Source organism: Rattus norvegicus, chromosome 4, assembly GCF_021556685.1.
Source record: "Rattus norvegicus strain SHRSP/BbbUtx chromosome 4, alternate assembly SHRSP_T2T, whole genome shotgun sequence".
Taxonomy (NCBI): domain Eukaryota; kingdom Metazoa; phylum Chordata; class Mammalia; order Rodentia; family Muridae; genus Rattus; species Rattus norvegicus.
The window spans coordinates 80,502,063-80,519,422 of NC_141537.1; the positions used below are offsets into that span (position 1 = coordinate 80,502,063).

The window sequence follows — 17,360 nt, forward strand, 5'->3', positions numbered from 1 at the left end:
CTTATCCCTAGTTCCCTCAACACCACCTGCCCCTCCTCTATGGCCCTCCAGTTCCTGATATTTACGGGGACTTCAGAGAGGAGGTAACCAAATGTTCCTAATGGCCTTGATAAGCCCGTCCATCGGGGAATTTCTTTTTCATACTATCTGGGGTTATATAGCCTTTGCCTTAAAGGGGGGATGGGAAGTTACATTACTCAGTTTTGCTGCCTCCACAGCAGTTAGACTGATCCCACCTGCCCCTGTGTTCCTCAGCCTCAAAAGCTGCTTGGTGAAAAGAAAAGTCTTCCCTAATTCTAGCAATTCAAGTGCTAACAATTTACTGAAACACCAGTTAATGCCCCACCTCCATACCAGATTACAGATTTTTTTCCTCACTTTTTCTACTAAAGGTTGGACTTATCTCTTACTGCTTTTATCACCTCTCCCACCTCTTGTTTATCTAATTTGGTTGCCAAATCAGGAGCTGACACAGCTGGCTACATGTCTCTTTCTTGTTGCTAACTGCTTCTTTACACAAACAAGCTCCTGCCTGGCCGCCATCTTGGCCTCATGTGCATTTCTAACTGGGCACAACACTGGCCAGGCAGCCTCCTCTGCTGCAATAAACCCCAAGATTATAACGTTTCCTTTATCTTTTTAACAGTTTTCAGGGCATCTCCATATTCACACAGTGATCTCCATTCATCTGACTGGCAGGCCACCCCATGCCACACAGACGAAGGCTGCTATTCTGGGACTGCCTCCCACAGATACTCCTAATCCTGATGGCTCAGCCCTCGTTGTATGTCTCACTACCTACAGCAAGAACCATACAACCACTCTTATAGCACAAAGGCACAAGAACACGCATCATACAGGAAATGACAACTGTATCCCTCCAGAGAAGCTCCCACCTCAGGTTTCTCAACCTCGGTAGCAGGCCTTGCTCTCCTTATCCTGGACCATGCACTCGCTCTTCCCTAACTTGTCTTTGGTTCTATCAAGTCCCTGTTCGGACACCAATTATGGTTCCTGCCCCACTAAATTTGAAAGTCAGTTTGAGGACTGTTGTTAGAAACACACACATTTACTCACCCCTGACAGGGATCCCATACAAGACCAATGTATGGATTCGACCAAAGTCCAACTTGGTGAATCAATGAATTTTATTGGGGTTGCTTATAGGAATATGGGTGAGAGGTTACTTACAGGAGCAGAAATGACTCAAAGACATCTGCATCACCAAGGCCCAGCCCAGCATGGGTGACAGCTCACATAGCTGGGGACCTATGCTATTGCACAGTCTACAGGCAGCTCAACAGATTGCAAAGTGTCCTTTCTAAGTGACTCTGGTCTAAGCCTCTTCCAGGCAGCCTGGCTGGTTTCTACTTGTTCCAGGCACCTGGTCCCGTCTCAAAGTCTTTATAGCTCTTCTCCTCCGAAAATCTTCTTCAGAGCTAGTTTCACTTCCTCTGGGCGGTACTCTCAACTTTAATTGCTTACTCTGGCAGAGAGGAGCAAGGTGGATCTGGTCAGTTTCAGGGACTTCCTGAAACTAGTTTGAGTTGTTTCTGCTTAAGGAGCTTCTCAACAGGATGAAATGTCTCAATCTCAAGGAAACTGTTACACAACGGGGCCCCACAAACAATATTTGAACCTGGGCGTTACAGTGTTGCTGGGGCATAGAAGCTTTATACCTGAGAAACTTAATCGCTGTTTCCTAGTCACATGATCCTCTCCTCAAGCTGAGTCTTTTGCCCAGCTGGCAGCCAGTAGGCTGTATCCTATGGCTCTTTCCTATCTATCAACAGTTGGCCAAGGAGGAGCAGTGCTCAATACCCTTGAGGACATAGGCAGGGCTAAGACTTGTAAACTTCAGTGCAGGCCACAGCAAGTTCCAGAACCTCACCTCCTAGAGCCTGGACAGTCTGGGACACTCTGGCAGTGAAGGAGAGTCTCAGCATCTGTTGCCACCCCACAACACATCTCACAGAAGAAATCCAAACTCTGTCCCGTGAGTGCAGCACAGTAAAGCAGAGGTGTCACCTGTGGATTAGAAAAAGCAGGTGGCTCTCTTACACAAGTGTCTACCTACATCTGATCTGCATTGTGAAAAGGAGTTGGGCAGATGCCAGAGACACAAAGAGGCTTCTGAGTCCTAACCAAGGACCAAGGCATGCAGAACTGAGAGGAACAAACCAGTCCTAATGCTCTTCCAGCCCTGGGACCAAAGACTAGAAAAACAGGAATTTCCAGTCAGGAGCAGACTACCTTCAAGAAGTCCATACATGCAGTCCTTTTTCTGAATCTTGTTTAGGCTACAATGTTTCCTTCCCTGACACTTTATTATTGTATGATCCCTTAGTAATACATGTACAAGCTTAAGATAACTCTGGATCATGGAGTCTGAGGGGTCCACAGTTTGTGCTACGTGCATATGCATACTTGTAAGATGAGAGAATCACTCATACCAATCCCCTTCTACTAAGGACAGAGGCAGCGAGTCTCCGTGAACATTCACTAGATACAATGTATAAACAATACACATAGATTTGTCAACAAATTACCATTCGCCAAACTTTGCTTATTCCCGTGAGAATGGTCTAGAGATAGGGTCTTCCTTCCACAAACTACTCTCAGAAAAATACACAAATATACTGCCACACAGGCAAATAAAGCTTCCACCAAACACCAAGAGACTGGCCTGAGTGTGGTAGCCCACACTTTTAATCCCCAGCACTCAGGAAGCAAGGGCAGGTGAATCCCAGTGATTTCTGGGCCAACCTGATCTACATAATAAATTCCAGGACAGCTCAGGCTACATAGTCTCAAACAAAACAAGGTAACACCAAGAGACCAGATGTGTAAAGGCCATCTCAGCACCCTATCTTTGATGAGCTGCTGCACTGTCTAGTTCTCTTTTATTGTGACTTTTCTGCCTCTTAGTCTCTCTTTCCCACAATGGGTACATAGAAGTCCTCCAGGAATGTACTGTTTACCCTTTGCATATGACTGCTGGTCTTATTGGTGAACACATAATCCCCTGTTCAAACCATCTGCTGGAGCTCCAGCGGGCTGAGAATTGAACAGGCATGCACACCCTGGGACTCCTATCTGTCTTAGTCAGGGTTTCTATTCCTGCACAAACATCATGACCAAGAAGCAAGTTGGGGAGGAAAGGGTTTATTCAGCTTACACTTCCACGTCGCTGGTCATCACCAAAGGAAGTCAGGACTGGAACTCAAGCAGGTCAGGAAGCAGGAGCTGATGCAGAGGCTATGGAGGGATGTTACTTACTGACTTGCTCAGCTTGCTTTCTTATAGAACCCAAGAGTACCAGCCCAGGGACAGCACCACCCTCAATGGGCTTGATCACTAGCTGAGAAAATAAATCCCTTACCGCTGGGTCTTGTGGAGGCATTTCCTCAACTGAGGCTCCTTTCTCTGGGATAACTCCAGCTTGTGTCAAGTTGACACGCAAAACCAACCAGTACACTATCCAATCCCACCTTCCAGCTACGAGAGATAACTTGCATTCATTCCACTGTGGCCCATCGCTGTCTTCACCTGAAATGTCTTTCCCTCTTTTTACTTCCCCATTTTCTGAAACCGCATCCTACTCTGAGGCCCTGTTCTATCGGCATGCAGTCCAGCAGATGGGTCCAGTTTCGAATTACCCTCAACTCAAGGAGTATACTGTGAGCATAATTCCATCTAAAAGGTGGTTGTCAGAACTAAATGTGGTGATGTTCTTTCAGTAAATATAGAGGACAGCGATTCCTTTTTAGTAGCTACTCCATAAAAGACATGACTATCATTATGCTCTTGTGATCCTACCTGTGTGGTTGGTTCTCCTCCTACTTGCCTTTTGGCTTACTGTCCCCAAGGGACCATCATGCATCCTGCTTTCCCTCCTGGGACCTGCTAAAGGGTGAGACTGGCTGGAGGGTGGGACCTGCCTTTAGGAGCCTCCTCAGCCATCATATTCCCAATGAACTGCTGACCCAGATAGGATCACAGGCTTTTCCTCTTTCTCAAGTTGCTACTGAACATTCCCATGCTGATAACAAAACAGCCAGGCACGTCACAACCAGAAGAACCCTTTCCCCTAAGAGCTTTCTGTCTCTGGTCTCCCAGACAGGAACACCACATCATAAATACCATACTCATGGAACTGAAAGTCTACAGTTACTCTCTGGCTACTTTAGGTACTTACTTAAAAATAAGTAACACATTTACTTGCAACAACAAAACACACACACACACACACACACACACACACACACAACTCCAACCTCACCATTAATCTTCCTGCTTCTTGCTACCCCTTCCTGGGGGAATTTAGTATTAGCAACCTCTTGTGTATCCTTCAAGATATTTCATATCTGGAGATAGACAGAGTAAAAGTAAATGTTTACCAACCAGCTCCCTGGGAAAGCACCCTGACTTGCCAATGCTTGCTGATATCCACGATGTACCTTCTCCCACCATGAATGATTCATTCAGCACCACAGGTCATCAGCAAGGACCTGGGGAAAGACACACGTGCCCTGAGGCTGCCTGCAGACCGCCAGTCTTGTGGATGTGCACATGTTTAAATGTAGGTACACATATATATCCATAGATACATATGTAATGTACTATATAGGGGTGTATTTTTACACAATAGATGGTATACAATCCCTTTGTTGAAAATCTATATATACCACACATCTATGTATTCTACATGTTATATGTATTTTAACTTAAATGATAAGGCTTACACATTTATAAGTCTGATAAGATTCCTAGAATTGTACCTGCTGATTCAGGCAATTGCATATATTTGTGATTTTGATAAATCATAGACGTTAGATTAGTTTAAACTTCCATCCAGTATTTAAGCCCCTATTTCCTCAATCCCTTGCCAGTACAAACATGCCGTGGTGTGTGCCAATCTGGCATGTGAAAAGTAGCACCTTATTAAGGTTTTGTGAAGGTGATTAAAGTTTTAGCATGTTTAAGAGTCACTGCTCAGGGCTGGAGGGATGGCTCAATGGTTAAGAACACTGACTGCTCTTCCAGAACAACAGTGTACTCATATACATTAAATAATATTTTTAAAAAGTCACTGCTGTACAGTTTTATGAACTATATACTCATACTCCTTTTTAAAAAAGATTTTTATTTATTTTATGTGAATATACTGTAGCTGTCTTCAGACACACCAGAAGAGGGCATCAGACCCCATTACAGATGGTTGTAAGCCACCATGTGGCTGCTGGGATTTGAACTCAGGACTTCTGGAAGAGCAGCCAGTGCTCTTAACCACTAAGCCATCTCTCCAGCCCAAAAATATATAGTCCAGGCTGGCCTCGAACTCATGATTTTTCTGCCTCTGCTTCCTTCAGTAAATCCTACCGGCATGTGCCACCACAACAGCTACACTGATATTCTTTACCTCCAGAGTAACTAGCCTTTCTCTTATGGATGTGTCGAAGCTCGTTACATACTGATAAAAGTGCATCTGTGTAGTATGTAATGGTACTCTTTCCTAGAGGTTTTTTGTCCCTTAAAATAACTAAAAAAATTTGGTCTTGCAAAAATTTACATGCATAACAGCTTCTGGGTTTCTATCGTATCTAGGAAGGATTTCCTAGCTCCAATAACTACTAAAGTGGGATTCTCATTTTACCAGCTGTTTTAGTGTTAAATTTTTGCTCCATCTGGAACTTACTTTAGTGGAAGACAGGACATAGATTCCAGTTGCATTATCTCCTCATAGAACCATCTTTGCCTTTATCTCAACTGCCAGTACCAGCCCCTGTTCCCAGGAACTATCACACTAACTTTAAAAATTATCTATATAGTAGGGAAGCAGTGGCAGACACTTTTAATCCCAGCACTAGGGAGGCAAATGCAGGTGGATCTCTGTGAGTTTGAGGCCAGCCTGGTCTCCAGAGTGAGTTCCAGGACAGCCAGCCAAACCCCCCCTCCCCGTGTGTGTGTGTGTGTGTGTGTGTGTGTGTGTGTGTGTGTGTGTGTGTGTATGTGTGTGTATACATATATAAAACATTTCTTCACTCTTCTCCAGTTGTGGCCACCATGTATCCCTGGTCACAGTCTTTGACCTCTACCAAATGCTTTTCTCAGACACGCAGCTTACCACAGTCTCCAGCTGCCATCGTTGTCTATTCTTTGTGGCCTTCAGCACCCTAATGGCAGCATGGGTCCTTTTCTAGAGACTCCCAAGCTCCAAAGGAAGCAAAGCTGGTGTGTCCACCCATATAAGAAACCAGCTGAAAACTGTTCTGAACCTGTGAGAACAAAATCCACATGAGGGTTGTGACGCCCTCAAACACCCATGATGCTCATCGGCACTGTCAACTTAACTGGATTTGGAGTCCCCTAGGAAACACACCTCTGGCTGGATCCAGAGAAGTTTGGCTGAGGAGGAAAAGGCCTTCCCTAAATGTGGACAACGCCATCTTATGATGGGGTACGGGACTAAATGAAAAGGAGACCATGAGCTGAACACAATCACCCATCTCTCTCTGCTTCCTGACTGTGGACACAACATGGCCAGCATTCCCCCCCCCCCCCACCATGCCTTCCCACCATGATGGACTGCATCCCTTAAATCACCAACCAAATAAACCTTTCCTACTTTAGCTTGCTTCTGGTCATTTTGTCACCACAATAAGAAAAGTAATCCATGCCCCTAACTCATCTCAGACCTTGACAATTGAGCTACACTTGAGAGACAGCAACTTATTTTAAGTTCCTCCGAGGGCAATAGCAGTCAACACAAGTTGTTAGACCTTGCTCAGCTTCAGTTACAAAGGTAACAGAAACTCAACTTTGGACTCAATCCCCATTATCAAATAAACAAATCTGTGTGTAGCATCAGAGGAAGTCAAAGCCTTCTCCCCAGGTCCACATGGCCTCCTACAACCTGAAAGCTACGAAAGGGCAGGACTTGGCACATCTTCTCCTGGGAAGATCCCCAGACAGTCTCTCTTCTCTTCCTCAGTCAGATCTTTGCAACCTGAATCATGACCCACAGGAAAATAGAACTTTGCTCCCCAGGGTCCCAATTAAAATCCAGACTCTTTCCCTTTGAGCCATGTATCACCATGGTAACTAATGAATTCTCTGTTTAATGTCTGCATCCTCTTCCAGCCTATGAAGTCCTGAACTGAAGGTGGAGTTTACTGGTAATTCCCCACCGCATCCTGTTTCCAGCATGGTGCCTGAGACTGGGCATGGGATCCACAAATGCTTTTGAAATGAACGAACATAATATCTTATCTCACGCTTTAATTCTAGAGAGCCGTTTACTTCAAGTCTATTGACATTGGTGAAATTAAAATTACATCGATTATTTAGTTTTTGCTCTAAGCATTGCAGCCCATTGCCCAATACTGATGACTCAGGGAGAGAATTCTGTTTTAGAAGTCTTAAACTTTAAGTGTCTTAGGAATACTAGAATATTTGACAGCAACACAGGACACAGGATTGGACATCTTAATGCAGGGGTGGAGAAATGTTCTGTTAAGGAGAGCTTTTGGTCAACACAACATTGAAAAACTAATTTCAGAACCTTAACCAAAAAGAGAGAAAAAAAAATACAGAAACTGAGTCTGTGATCCTCTCGTGACCCTTCATTAGGAACTACAGCAACTGGACATAAAGCGCTGATTTCCCCACTCAGGGCCATTCCCACGAAGTGGATGAGTCCTTTCGGGGAATTCATCTGGCACACACCTCCTCCAAGACGTGCGCGTACGTACTAGGTCCCCTAACGTTCTCTAAGTAAACAGACATCCAGCCAGTGATAGAGCTTTCATCTAAATAAATCTGTACGTTGTCATTTAGTCTGTGCATGCTCAATAGAGGCCGTTAGAAAGCAGGTTCAGAGGAAAACCAACTCTCGAGTATAAAGAACGTAGTCAAAAACTATAAAATCATCAATTACTTTCCTATATTCTTCTACAATGAAGAAAATATTTCATCAACTTCAAAAGAATCCAATAAACAGCCAAAGAAGCAATTTTGTGCTTCTAGTCCAAGCATTGCAAAACAATTTTCGAATTTTCGCATAGGTGTGGAAGGCCGCACTTGAAGGCCAAAGCACTTTGAAAATAACCCATATTCCCCACACTTTACGAATATGAGGGACTTTTTTTTTTTTACAAAAATATTCCACTGTATGCCTTTTAAAAGGTCAGATGTCCCTAGGTCTTTTTTTAACATACTAATATGAAATGTTCAAACACAAAAAACGAGCAGCAGCCAGTCAGTGATGGCGCATACCTTTAGTCCCAGTGCTTAGGAGGCAGAGGCAGGAGGATCTCTGTGAGTTCAAGGCTAGCCTTGTCTGTAGGATGATTTCCAGAACAGCCAGAGCTACACAGAGAAATCCTGTCTCAAAAAAAAAAAAAAAAAACAAACCCCAAAACCAACCAACCAAGCAATCAAACAAACGAATACCAGCACTGTCCAGCAGACTATAGTGGGATCCCTATATATAATTTTAACTTAAGTCATCAAGTAAAAGTGATCAAAGAAAATGATGAGATTATTGTCGAATCTGTACCCTCATATGCCTGGAATATTATCATGTCAACATGTAATGGATAAAAATGTTTCTGAGACATTTTTACATCCTTTCATAGTTAGTCTTCAGAATCCGGTATGCATTTTACACAAGCATTACATCTTGGTAAAGAATAGTCAAATTCAAGAGTCTAATAGCCACACGTGACCAATGGCTGCTCAGCAGACACTGCAAAGAACACCCCAGAAGCACAGCACCCACTTCAGTGGCCACCACACTTTTGCTGGCCTTGCCTTCTCTACACGGCTGCAGTATTCATCCACAGTCACGTCTCCTTGACTAGCTCTTTTTTAACTGTTGGGTTCTCTCTCTCTCTCTCTCTCTCTCTCTCTCTCTCTCTCTCTCTCTCTCTCTCTCTCTCTGAGTTTGTGTCTAAATAGTCAAATAGTCAAGCTGGATTTGTAAGCTCAGTGGTAGAATTTAATAGGCTTAGCATCTCAAGGGTCCTGAGATAGATCCCGCACACCACAGGAAACCAAGATGCTTTGAGGACTCCAACATGAGTGTTTCACTAAAATACTCTATCATTCAGACGCCTCCTAAGGATCCATCTCCTGTCACACAGTGTTGCATCAAGATGCAAAAGGCGTTGCCATTCAACGAAGAGTATGTGTGAGCAGAACTCGGGGAAATGTTACAAAAACCCACCAGCTCCTCTAACTGGCAAATGGGTAATAAAACATGGTATATACAATATGGTAGGGAACATCTGCTGCCTGAGTACTGAGATTAAAGGCATTACACCCAGTTTCGATATGGTATATTTATAAATAATGTAAAAAAATAATGAAGTATTGACTCCTATCTTCCCAGGGATGAACCTTGAAAACAAAACCCTAGATGAAAGGAACCTGATGCAAAAGGTCACAGAGTCAGTGCCTGCCTCTACAGAACAAGTGAGTTCACACAGACACAAAATGGGATAATGAAGTGTCCTGCAATAAACTATGGTGACAGTCATACAACTATATGCATGATACTAGGAGTTATTACATTGGGTACCTTAAAAGGATGAATTGCATGGCACGTGAATTACGGCTGTATGACACAGGATGTCTTAGGGTTTCTACTGCTGTGAAGAGACACTGTGACCACAGCAACTCTTAAAAAGGGCAACAATTAAATGGAGTCCATTATCATCATGGCAGGAAGCATGGCAGCATACAAATGATATTGGAGAAGGAGCCGAGAGCACTACATCTGGACTGGCAGACAGCAGGAAGAGAAACACTGGACCTGGCTTGAGCTTTTGAAACTCAAAGCCCACCCTCCCAATGACACACTTCTTCAAACGTGCCACTCCCATTGAGTCTATGAGGGCCATTTTCATTCAAACCACCACAAATGGATTATGGCTCCACCACTGTTGTTTTTAAAAGTGTGACCAAATATGCTACATACATATACTATGTTATCCAAAAGTAATACAAAATGACGAATACAAAATGACAAATACAAAGTAACACAAATGTAAAACAAAACCGCTTACACAACAACAATGAACTCCAGTCACCAACTCAGTCCAAGCCACTTGATCCAGACTTTAAGCAGAGAATTTTATTTTGGGAAACCTCAAAGCCCACCTAGACAGGAATATACTTCTTCCAACCAGGCCACACCTCCTAATAGTGCCACTCCCTATGGCCAACCATTCAAATGCAAGAATCTAACAGGAGACAAACCTAGTCAAACCAGTACAATGGCTGTGTATAAAATGCACAGGCACAGTGCATGATGAGAGAGTAGGCATGCACGCGCCAACTCCACCCTGGAGGAGGCAGAGGAAGTCTTTCTGAAAACTGTCTGCACGGAAGTGGTACCCGTGACTAGGCAGGAGGCAGGTGAACACAGATGAGGAGGAGTGATTGTGAAGAGTACAAAAGATTCCGTTCCTGAGTGGCCCTCAAGATGGGGTGCTGTGACTCAGTAGGTCACGTGATTACTGCTGAGCGAGAAGATCGGACTGGGGCTGGACCTGATCCAGAGAAACCTCGGAAATCGTATTAAACTTCAAAATATTCACTGATGAATAAAAATCGACACACAGGATGAATTCCAAAATGGCTGTAAAACGATGCATAGATTTTGTGTATATGTGCATGTGTGTGTGTGTGTGTGTGTGTGTGTGTGAGAGAGAGAGAGAGAGAGAGAGAGAGAGAGAGAGAGAACAATATGGATATGGATGTCATGTGAGAGAGAGAGAGAGAGAGAGAGAGAGAACAATATGGATATGGATGTCAGAAGATAACCTGGATGTCATCCCTCAGATGCTGCCCCCTCCTTTCTAGACAGGGTTTCTCACTTGGAGCTGGACAAGCAAGGCAGGCTGGCCAGCAAGTCCCAGGATCCAATTCCCTCTGCCTCTCTAGTGCTAGGATAACAATCACCAGCTACAGCACCAGGGTTCTGGGAATCAAACTAAGGTCCTCATGGTTTTAAGGCAAGCACTTTGTCAAACAAGCCATCTCACACTCCCTGTAATGGGCCTTTAATAAGAGTAGCATTTAGCACAGATAAGAAATGTTGTAATAAATATTTAATCTCAGTCAGGGGCTTCTACCCCACCTTTGATCATTCAGTTCCCAGATAAAAAAGACAAAACTTTTATATTTATAAAAAGCCTTAAATGCATTAGAGCTGGGCAGATATCTACCCTCTAAGCTATTAGTATCCACTTCCCTAACTATAAGCCCCAGTTGTAAATAGCCATGCTCCATCTGGGCCACTCTTACTCCAATTGGCCAGCTCTCCTGGCCATGTTCTCATGACTCATCTACCCCATGCGTCTTCTCTTCTCTCCACCCTCTTCTCTCACTCTCCTCATGGTCCTCTTCAGACCCCAAGGCAGAGAACCAAACCTACCTTCCTCTCTTCAGCCCAGCTATAGGCTGTCAGCATCTTTACTCAACCAATAGTTTTAAATTAAGGAGCGAGGTCACCTAGCATCACTTGATGTAATGATTATTTCCTCCCAAAAACAACCAGGGCCAGTAATTAGCATTACACTACATAGCAACAGACCAAACCTCAACAAAGAAAAAATAGTGTACACCACATATACACAGTATTTATTCTACAGTTTTGTTATATATAAGAATTTACAATTCCTTCTGCAGCTTAAAAGGACTCAGAACAAGTGCTTCCCAGTGGATTTTCAAGAGGTGTTCTGTTGCTTCAGCATAAACTTATAAAGGTATGCATTAAAGTATTACGGATAAAACAGCAGAAAACGGGGCTGGGGAGGATGGCTCGTGCCCATAATCCCAGCACTAAGCCAGAAGAGGCAGAATAGAAAGTTCACCCTGGAGCCACAAAACAAAACAAAACAAAACAAAACAAAAACCACAAACTAGAAAACAAAATGACTCATTCCAGCTGCTTTTCTTTAACACGATGTAACCAAATATGATTGTCTAATATTCTTTTTTTATTGAGTGTTTTCTATCAAAAGGTCATCAGATCCTTATGTCAAGAATCCATTCACCTTGCCTTCGAGACTTTTAAAATCTAGGAACAGGGGCTGGGGAGATGAAGACATGAGTTAGGATCCCCAGAAGCCACATCCAATACAGCACTAGGAAGGACAAGTACATCCATGGGTGTGCGCCTGAATGAGCGTAGACAAACACTCCACACATACACACGTCGCCATCAACAACCTCATGGTGTGAGTAAAAGAAAGGGGTGACACATTTAAGTATAAAGGATGGGCCAGAAAACAAGGGGATAAGGGGGCCAGGAGACAAAAACGCAAAGAGGGAGACAAAGAAGGGAATCAACAGCATCTTCAGAGATCAGAACTGGGTGTTCATTCCCACTTTAAAAATAAAGGGGGGGCGGGGCCTGGAGAGATGGCTCAGTGGTTAAGAGCTCAGACTCTTCCAGAGGTCCTGAGTTCAAATCCCAGCAACCACATGGTGGCTCACAACCATCTGTAATGAGATCTGATACCCTCTTCTGGTGTGTCTGAAGACAGCTACAGTGTACTCATATATAATAAATAAATAAATCTTTTAAAAAAATATATGTTTTGACAAGACTAGTCACAGTGCACGCTTTGATCCCAGCACTCAGCAGACAAAGGCAGGTGGAACACAGAGTTTGAAGCCAGGCTGATCTACACAGAGTTCCAGGCCAGCCAGGGATACACAGTTAGACCCTGTCTTGTTCTTGTCTCTCTTTTTTAAGTGCTCTGACGGTTTGGGTCTCAGAGACTATGCTAACGGAAGCACTTTCTGAGCTTACGTTCTTGCGGTGGCTTGACCATGCCCGGACCAGGAAGTAGCACTATTTAGGAGGTGTGGCCTTGTTGGAGGAAGTGCATCACGGGGGTGGGCTTTGAGACCCTCCTCATAGCCACATGGGTGACAGTGTGCTCCTGGCTTCCTTTGGATGGGCATGTGGAACTCTCAGCTCCTCTAGCGCCATGCCTGCCTGGATGCTGCCATGCTTCCTGCCTGCTATGATGACAATGACTGAACCTCTGAATCTGTAAGCCAGCCCCCACCAAAAGCTGTCCCTTACAAGAGTTGCTTTGGCCATGGTGTCTGTTCACAGCAATGGAAACCCTGATTAAGACAGTTCTTACAGAGAGTACGGCAGTGAGAAAGCACTGAAGGCAACAGGCACGCATGAAAGACCAAGCGTTCTGGTGACGAGGTTCAGGTTACCAGCACGCAGACCACAAATGCTGGAGCGAAAGCAAGGCTGAATCTCCAAGACCCCAAATCCGAGCCGGGCTCAGGAGTCTACGCTAACTGGGCAGTGGAAGGACGTGGGGTTTGACCCTCAGCTCCAACGTTTAGTAACAGCAAACAGAACCAAGCCTTTCCTGCACTACACCTGGTCGCTGAGGCACAACTCACAGGCTCTGATGAGGCTTGTAAAGAGCAGAGAGGTGATACCAACATCCATGACAGGGCTCTCCACCTCAAGTTCAAAGTGCTGCTAAACTAATATTGTTAGTAACTCGAAAAGCCACCCAGGAATTTTCTAGAATGCAACAATGACAGTTCTTAAACAGTCTGGCTGACTACACAAGCTAGACAAGAGAAAAGAAGGCAAATCCACCTGTACACAATGTTAGGGCAGAGTGATATCCCTTAACTAAGGCACCAAGGAGGCTACGAAAGAGGAGGCTACAAAAACACAAGCAAGATCCTGAGACAAGGGTGGAGGGAAGCAGGAATGCGGCCTGAACAGTTGTAACTGAGAAGGCAAGAGAGAAGTTTCTAGAGCAAACTGATGAATGCGTGGATGTAGGCAGAACTGGGGTTTGCAGGAAACCGTGGCTCTCAGTCATGCCTGGAAAGTGCTTTCAGCTTAACAGCTCCCACCAGGCCCTGATGTCTCACAACCCCCTCACTTCCAGAGCATTCAAATCCAGCCCTCCCCAGAGCTCATGAAAGGGAAATGTCAATTAAGAAAAGGTAGCCCTGCCAAGAAGTACATTATAAATCAAGTGATGGGTTATCCAGACCCTCATGCAGGGAGAACTGTATTACCCCAAAACTGTCTGGAAGCTGAAGGAAGAGGGGATGCCCACAGCCCTCCTCCTCCCTCCTTGCTAACTAGGCCCTTTAGCAGGCAATCATACCATCTCTTTCCAAATCTCTCCACAACCTCAGCTTCACACGCAAGGGTGGAAAGAGCTAAATGCTCTTTACGGAAAAGTCACCTCAGAGCCTTCTGGGGTGAGTGGCTTCTGCATCTGAGGCAAAGCTTTCCAGCACTTTCCAAAAGGATTGGAGATGGGCACTGGGAGCTCATTTACCACAGGGGTGGGGGGTATGGGGGAGGAATAGCCTGACTCCTTTCCAGATCCAGATGAAAGGGGATCCTTTCCTCCCTACTAAAAGCCCCTGATGGATCAGGCTCACAAACCATGTACTTAACCACAAAAACCAATGCAGTGGGACCCTGCACCACTCAGAAACAGTGTATCTGACACATGTGATGCAGGCACCACAAAGCTTACAGCCCAGTCTCCAATATCATTAGCACATCTTACCACTGGGCTCCGTCACTGGCTTAACACCGATTAAACAGTGGGACAAGAGACATCAGAGTATGAGGGAAGGTGCTAAGGGTTTAGAGTCAGAGAGATAAGGAAGAACTCAGGGAAGTGCTACTGGCCCAAGGCAAATTCCTGAACCTAGCTGTAGTTTCCTCAGGTGACAGAGCCTGTCAAGATTATGACATAATTCGTCCTGTGCAGTCTGCTATTATCTGGCCTACAACTATTAGTCATTACCGAAAATGGATCTCAGGGATTAAACGGTGACTCTTTCAGCGGAACAACATGTCCACTGCCTGTGAAAGTGGAAACCATATTTTCATCTCTTAGAAGTAACTAACCCGGGGTTGGGGATTTAGCTCAGTGGTAGAGCGCTTGCCTAGGAAGCGCAAGGCCCTGGGTTCTGTCCCCAGCTCCGAAAAAAAGAACCAAAAAAAAAAAAAAAGAGTGGCTGGAAGGGGCATCATTTGGGATAGAATTAATTAATTAGTTATTTAAAAATAAGTAACTCTTCATAATAAAAAAGAGGCTAGAGTCATAGTACTGCCCAGATAACCTTAGGACAACTGGTTAACCCACAAGAGCCTTAAATGTTAAAAATGTGTAGCTTGGGTCAGAGGGACGGGTCCTTGAGTAAAAGGCAGCTGTTAGCAAGCCTGATACCTGGATCCCACGGGGGGGTGGGGAGGGGGCTCCTAAAGTCCTCTAACCATCACACACCTGTATGCACACGCACGAGGTTGTGAACACACACACACACAATACATCTAAAATAGGAGACTTTTAAAAAATCTAGCTAATCAAACTACTATGATGTCAGTGATCATCTATATGCACAAAGCTCCCAGCAAACACCTTGATGGTTAGTGGGTGCTCATCAGCACGAGTTACTGCCATTTATTAATTTTCCCAATTAAAAAAAAAAGATGAAAATCCAAACCAGCTGTGAAATCAATATTCTCGGATTATGAAGACGTTAACGTTTACTCATTCCATAAATGTGTAGTGTGTAGTGTGGGTAGGCTGCATTCTTAACACTGAGGATAGATAGACCGAGGAATAGGACCTGGGCTCTGTTTTCCCAGGACTTTGCATCCTAGCAGCGGAAGAAGGCTGGTAGATGGAAAAAGCAAGCAGATGACTCCAGGCAGCTTTAAGCACTGTGAAGAGCTGCAAACAGTGCAGTGTGGAGTTGATGGGGAGAATGGACATTTAGTTTGGATGCACTGCAATCTGTCTGAAGGTCTCCGGCGGCCAAAAGGAGGTCCTCACCTTCTATGATGCTTTAAGGGTTGAGTGTGCATGACCTAAAGTCAGACCTATGCTTGCCCGTCTCTGAAACCATCTTTTGCAGGTACAGCGTAAATAAAATACAGTACCTAAAGGTCCTCATCCAGTAATCAGATTCCTAGGACACTGCGACATCCGAGGGGGCTCCAATGCCCCAGCCCAGTACCCAGAGACAAGGTGAGAAACAACTTTATGTCCCTCTCAGCTCCAACAGTCTGGGAGGCACAAGGCTGGTTAAGAAGTGTCTGAAGGACACAAGACAATGCCACGGGCGACGCCAGAGGCAGCAAACGCCCGCTGAGTGCTTGAAGCCCCAAGGGAAGGGTGCTCTCGGTCCCAGTATAGACACGGTGGAGCGCTGTGACCTGGCTGGGGAGGCGGAAGAGCGAGGTACCTGCACCGCCGGGCTCCAAGCTCTCGGATGTGGTAAAGCCTCCCTCCTGGCCCAATTAAACAGGTTTCCTGTGCCTCCCGCCCCGGCACCGCGCCAGGCTGTGCCCGGGACAGCTCCTCTGCGCGGCATCCTCATGCACCCGCACGCAGGCTCCTAAGATCCTCTCCTTCCCGGTCCATCCCCGCTAGGCTGTAACTCGAGAGCTCCAGGAAGAGCAACGCCAGAGTGCTTCATCACAGAAAACTGGCGCTTACACCCACCGCAGGCGACCTCCTAGTCTCAGGTCTGCCCCGTGGACCGGGGCTTCCAGGGATCACCACAGACACACTCTGAACCCTAGAGAATGGCTGCATCCCCGAACCTTCCCGGAGCCCCCACTACACCTCAACCCCAGCCTGGCGGACGCCCTGTTGCTCACCTGAGTGTTCACTGCTGGAGACACTGCTCGGTTCCCCTGTGCCTGCTTCAGACCGGGAAGGACACAAACCCGGTTTCTCGGGTCCCAAGCAAGTCTCAGCCGACGGCAGTTCCAGAACCAGCCGCAGGAGACTGGGGCGCCGAGCGCTGCTTGTCGACAGATGGTGGGCGGGAGCCCGCGCCCCGCACCAGTTCTCCTGGTGCTGGGGTCCCTGGTCCCGTGCCACTGGCCAGTGTGCGATCCGGCGACCAGTTCTCAATACTTTGCCTAGAACTTTAGGGCGCGCGCTGCCGGGCAATTAGCTGAAGAGCTGGGGCGAGGGGAGGGAGCTAGGAGGAGGAGCCTGAGTTCTCCACGGGGCGGAACAATATGAAAAGGGCGGGGGGCAGCAGAGTGGCTCCCACTCCCACCAATCAGGAGTCATCCGGGAAAGGCGGTGAGGCGTTGGACTTGGAAGCTGCAGGCGGATTCCGTGACGCCAGCAAGGGTTCAGGGCGTGTGCAGGGGCGGAGGGTGATGGTAGGTGTGGCTGGGCGGGGCAGCGGCTCCCAGCATCCCAGGGCTGTGTGCGCCCCTAGGCTCTTAGTAAATATTTTTTGAATGACTTAGGAGGAAGTTGAGGTTCGCGCGGAAGGAGCTGTTTTAAGGAGAAGATTCCAGG

General features: G+C 45.9%; 1 protein-coding gene across 13 annotated transcripts in view; it reads right to left on the minus strand.

Annotated features, from left to right (window-relative positions):
• Osbpl3 (oxysterol binding protein-like 3) overlaps window positions 1-17,058 on the minus strand; it is a 176,689-nt gene extending 159,631 nt beyond the window's left edge. For 7 of the 13 annotated variants that reach the window (XM_087658077.1, XM_087658082.1, XM_087658101.1 and 4 more), the window contains exon 1: window positions 16,700-17,016. The gene's annotated coding sequence lies outside the window, so the exon portion shown is untranslated. Of the gene's footprint in view, window positions 1-1,891; window positions 2,029-16,699 lie in introns of all 13 variants that reach the window. The other 6 variants (XM_087658083.1, XM_087658072.1, XM_087658089.1 and 3 more) reach the window with 2 other exon arrangements.
• Window positions 17,059-17,360: the final 302 nt, after the last annotated feature.